Genomic DNA, 5,677 nt, shown 5'->3' with positions numbered 1-5,677 from the left:
GGAAAGGAGACTTTGGATAAGCCTCCTTTCCAAATGTTTAAGTTTACTCACATTTAAAGGAAAGGCAAATTATATTTTTCTTTGTCTTTCTTTGTAGGGTATTTTGATCTGCATATATATCTGCCAGCTTGAACTCAGTGGGAGTGAGTTTTGTAGGTCTTAACAAACAATTGAACTTTTACAAAGTTGCTCCAAATTAAAATTGCCAATCTCGTGGATGTATCCTTATCTTAAATAAACAAACAAACAAACAAACAAACAAATAAATAAATAAGTCTTACTGTATTGAAAGAATAAATATCAGTGTGCTGATCACTAGTTGATACGTAATTTTCATTTTTGATGGGAAGACCTTCAGGGAAGCTTATGGAGAAGGGTGTCAGTGGGGGCAGTTCTGTACTTTTTGTCAACTTGTCTTATTTTTTGATGTCTGAATTACTTACTTCTTCTGCATTATGTTATTATTACAATTTCTTGCCTAGTTGTTTTTCTAATTTACTTACACTTGGCCATGATTTTCCACCATAATTGAAAAATTAATAATAAATTACTGGAAAGCAGCAAGTAGAACTAACATGATGTGGCGACCGTATCCAAACCTAGTATATATAGGCTTTTACATGCCTACAGTAGGTCTTCATGGCAGTTGAGTGCCTCTGCAGCATTTATAGCTGTACTAAAGATGACAGCAATATAGATTTGTCAATGCCAACAGGAGAAAAGATTTGGCAGTCAAAGACTCATACAATCATAGAATGGCTTGCATTTGAAGTCATAGGCTTTCATTCATGGGGATTGGATAGGGCACATTAGGTGGCCCATGCAGAAGTCTTTGATGTTGACACTAATGCTGATAACAGCTTCAAGTAGATTAGTGCTAATAAAGCTTTTCCTACTCTTGGTAGGAAGCACATTTCTGATTAGACTGTAGTCATATACAGTGCATTGTGTGTGTGCAAACAGTGTGACCCCTGGTGTCACTTCCGAGAACTCCACCGCCTGATCAGTTTCCAGAAATAATGTTGTGATAACTGGAGAATCAAAAATGCTAGCTGGGTTTCTGAGCATTTTGGATTCTAGTCTTCTGCAGTATGTCTTCAGATTTTTTTTTTTTTTTAGATGTTTTTTCCTCCTGAAGTAAAGATATCCAAGGAAATATTGCTCTGGGCAACTTAGGTACAAGAAACACCAGATGCACTGGAACCCTGCAGTACAGTGACAGTGAGTATCTAATCCACTTAATGCTGGACATGCCTTATATTCCGGTTTTGTTTTTTGTTTTGCCAGGGAATCATCGAATCATAGACTTGCTCAGGTTGGAAAAGGCCTTCAAGATCATCAAGTCCAACTAACTAGGAACTAGGACTTCAGAACAAAGCAATGCCTCCCACTTCAGTGTGTTCTTTCTACCGAGGCTTCAGAGAGCCAGAAAAAACTGTTCAGGATCCAAAATAACTTAGATGGTGATCGTAGTACCTCCACCAGAATACTGACCAAATTTCCGGGCCACACATACCTTTTGTAAGAGCATTTTCTGCCTTTCAAGTTTGGCTCCTCTGAAAACAAAATGCAAAAGTTGGGAAAAATAAAAAAGAGAGAGAGACTGACAGAAAATTTGTTCTGCTTTTCTGATTATGACGTTTCACTGAGTATAAATATGAGGAGGAGCAAATCTGGTATTTTTTCTGTCTGTTCCAAAGACTGCTTGCTTTTTCTAGTCAACAAATAAATAAACAAATAAAAATAAAAGCCCTCATTCTCTTTGCTGAGAGCTGAATCTGGAAGGTCATTTCTGTCTGTACCAACCAATATTTGGAACCTACTCAAAAAAGTAAAGCAGCAAAATTTGTTGGTTAGAACAAGCTATGCAATAATTGACACCATTGTTCATCAGTCCTGTTTAGAGAAGGATTTTTTTTTTTTTTTTTTTTTTCTGGAATGACCTTTGGACAGTAATGCTGTCATCTGCTTTGTTGTCCTCTTTGGCTTCTTTTGGGCCTTAGTGCTATCATAGAACATCAGAATAGTTGAGGTTAGCAGGTGTCTCTGGAGATCAGCTGACACTCCTCATACAGAGGCACCCAGAGCAAGGGTGCCCAGAAACACATCCAAGTGACTTTGAACTATCAGCAAGGAGGTTTCACAGCCTCCCTGGGCAGCCTGTGCCTGTGGTCCCTCACCTGCACAGTACTGAGTATTTCCTGAGGTTCAGAAGGACCCTTCTGTGCTCCGGTCTGCCCATTGTTTCTTGTCCTGGCACTGGTCATCACCGAAAAGTGCCTGGCTTCACACTTCTGCACTGTCCCTTAAGGTATTTGTATATATTTATGAAATCCTCCCTAAGCTTCCTCTTCTCTAGCCAGAATAGTCCCATCTCACTCAGACTTATCTCATAAGAGAGGTGCTGTAGCAGACCAACAAAAAATACTTCAGGGTGTGCCTAGAATTGTCTCAAACAACTGCAAGATAAGACTGTGACAAATGGAAGGCTGAAGAGCTGGCGAAGAAGAGACTGCCATGAACAACAGGATGATCTTGCTCTATCTTAAACATTCCTCAATATTTCTGGTTTGCTGCAAACTCACTTGCTGATGACACCTGTAAACCTAGTAAGCATTTGAGACTTTGATACTTCAGAATTCCTTGATGAGCAGTCTCACAGACCAAAGACACCCTCATGTTCTGCATTTGACTGGACAAATATGGGTGCTCCAAGTAGTGAACTCCTTCTCTGCCTCTGTCTCCCACTCTCCCCTTCCCTGCATCCTCTCTTTCCTTTTCAGTCATAAAATTGTTAAGTACTGCAATGTTTATTTTGATTTCTCATGAAGTTGCATAGTTCAGCCACACATCTTAGATAGATACAATTATAAGAATGCCAACACCTTTAATGTAATTGTAGTATAGAGGTTCTCATTAAAATTAATGATTATGTTTGAATTGCAAGTATTGTTTCACCTTAATCTAACCAGGGAGATGTGTGAATTTGGTCACCCTTCTCTCCCTTTATGGGAAGAACAGATGCTTCAGTCTCTAAGTTACTGTTATGTCTCTTTGTTGGACTCTTTCCAGTATGACCATGTCTTTCTTGTTCTGGGGTGTCTTGAACTAGACCCAGTACCCCATATGTAGCTTTACCAGCGCTGACTAGAGAAAAACGATCAGCTTCCTCCACTTGCTGGCACTTGACTGATGACTGGCGCAGATCCTTCCCAGGTGTAGGACTTCACACTTATGACAGCTGCTACTTCAAAACTGCACTGGCGGGAGGAAAAAAAAAAAAATGTGGACTGTGGCCAGTCCTCCGAGCCTGGAGACACTGCACTGTTTTGTTCTTCTCAGGCTAGACTAGTAGTCTGCTACAGTAGTAGATCAAGAGATATGTAAATTGCTTGTTTTGAACCTTTTTTTTTTTTGTGTGTGTGTGTGTGCAATAAAAAGACTAGTAGCAGATGACGAAAATTACCTTTGAATACTAGTTCAGGATGTTGTTACTGATGTATTTTTAGTCTTTTCAGCCTATTTTTTACTGAGGGCTTATTTTTTTACATAGTGTTGTAGTGTGATGAATGTAGAAGGAATTTGAGTCACAATGAAATGCAGATATTAAATTAGTTGCCATTATAATTAGTTCACACATCTTACCCTCAGGAATCACATCCAGAAATGGCACTGAAGAAGATAGAAACCTCAGTGTTAACTACATATTTTCTCTCTGCCATTCTAACTCTTCTAAATGAGGATACTATATAGACAATGAACGAAATAATTCTTCTGGGACATTGTATGCGAATAACACTTTGTCCTGGCTCACTGTAATTTGGTTTAATTACTTCCTACATGAAATATTTTTCTTAATTTCCTCAGTAGGTGTACTGGAATGATTGTGCCACAGAAAATTAAGCATTTCTGCCACTATTAGCAAGAATGGAATTACACTACAAACATCGAGGTCATAAGTAACACTATAATCATGGTAGAACCACAGCTGCCTTTCCTGCTCCTGTATAACTGCAGGTGGTATAATTGTTGTAATGACTTTAATGTGTTTAAATGACTTCACAAAGGTCACAACAGGTGTAGGACCTACTCCCAGGGACAGAGCTTAGCACTGATTTTTCCTTTGAGTGGCCTTTGACTTGCATTTGCCTAAAGTTAGCACAAGGATTATATAGCAGGATAATCAAAGTGGTAAAAAAAGAATAGGCAATGTGTGGTAAAAATGTGAATATTAGTCAAAATGTCCTCCTGAATTTAAAGACAAAGGGCATGTCACTATTCTCTCTAACATAGTCACTTTGCAAAAGAATTATCCAGTGTCATTTTTGAATCATAGACTTGCCATGGTTGGAAAAGACCACTAAGATCGTCCAGTCCAACTGCTTTCCTACCACCACTATTTCCCGCTAAACCATGTCCCTCAGTATAGTACCTAAACATTTCTTGAAACATTTGCTTTCCTAGAAATGCATGCTTTTCTGCTCTTCCTCCTCAACCCATTATATTTTTCAGTAAGCTGCTTATAGTGCATCCTCTTCAGATTAAAATTTACATAGGTAAAGTTATATTTATACTTATAGTAGTCCTTTGGGCTACTGCATTACTGGTTATGAAACACAGAGGAATTACAGCATGTCAACACACAGGCTTAAATGATGCAGCCGACAGAATTTTAAATCTTGCATTATACATCACTTCTTTACTACATAGTAGCAAGAATTCAGCTCTAGTGGCATACAAATGAAACTATTTTTCTAGAAAATATTCATAAATTGCCAGGGAACCTGCCAGGGAACACAGAACTGCTGGAATTCTCACCTACTTCTAAAGAAAGTTGCATTCCTACAGAGTCCTGAGTTTAATCAATAAAATGACAGTTTACCAGCAATTTTATGTTCTCCTGATTTTTTTTTTTTTTTAAGCATCAAACAAAAAACAGCAATGCAATATACTACAAAACAAAACGTTCCAAAATTTGGTACCAGATATTAATCATTTTTTGATGCTTTGTGATTATTCTGGAGGTAGAAGTGATACACTAATTTACACCAACTAAGCATATTGTCAGAAGACTTTCTTGTCTTGGGAAAACACACCTAAAAGTGTAGTCCCAGACTAAAATCAAACATGGTTGAGTGAAAAATGCTCCATTTCTATTGAATTCTATTCTCAAGGTCTACTTCCATCAGAAAGAGTCATTTCTTTAATGTTCAAGCTGGAACATAATATTATATCTTGAAAAACAGGATAATAGGGATGAAGTCTCAGACTGTATTGAGATAGGTATGGATCCTTCTCCACAAAGAACACTGACTCTGGTCAGTGCTCTAAATCAGACTGCAAATACTCAGCATCTGTGGATGGAGGGATCCTAAGAAAACAGAGTTCTTGCCTACACCTTCCTGACTGCATAAAGGTATAAAATAGTTTTCAAGTACGTGCATTGAAAAAAGTAACTTTTTTGATATTTTATAATTTGTTCCTCCATGATTCTCAGTCATTAAGGACTTTGCTAAGTGGTGGGAAAACGCATATGGAATGTGCTCTGATGGAGAGATCCAAACCTTGGGACAGAGCAGATAAAGAACTCAGGCACTGTAGCAAGGTCTGGCAAAGTTTAAATAGAGCAGAGGTTCTCTAGGAACGTGTTTGACCATTCACAAATCATGAAAAGGAT

Source organism: Centrocercus urophasianus, unplaced genomic scaffold, assembly GCF_019232065.1.
Source record: "Centrocercus urophasianus isolate 14NV4802_14NV808 unplaced genomic scaffold, USGS_Curo_1.0 seq_21, whole genome shotgun sequence".
NCBI classification, from domain to species: domain Eukaryota; kingdom Metazoa; phylum Chordata; class Aves; order Galliformes; family Phasianidae; genus Centrocercus; species Centrocercus urophasianus.
The sequence above is the reverse complement of the archived record's forward strand: the minus strand, read 5'-3'. Positions refer to the sequence as shown.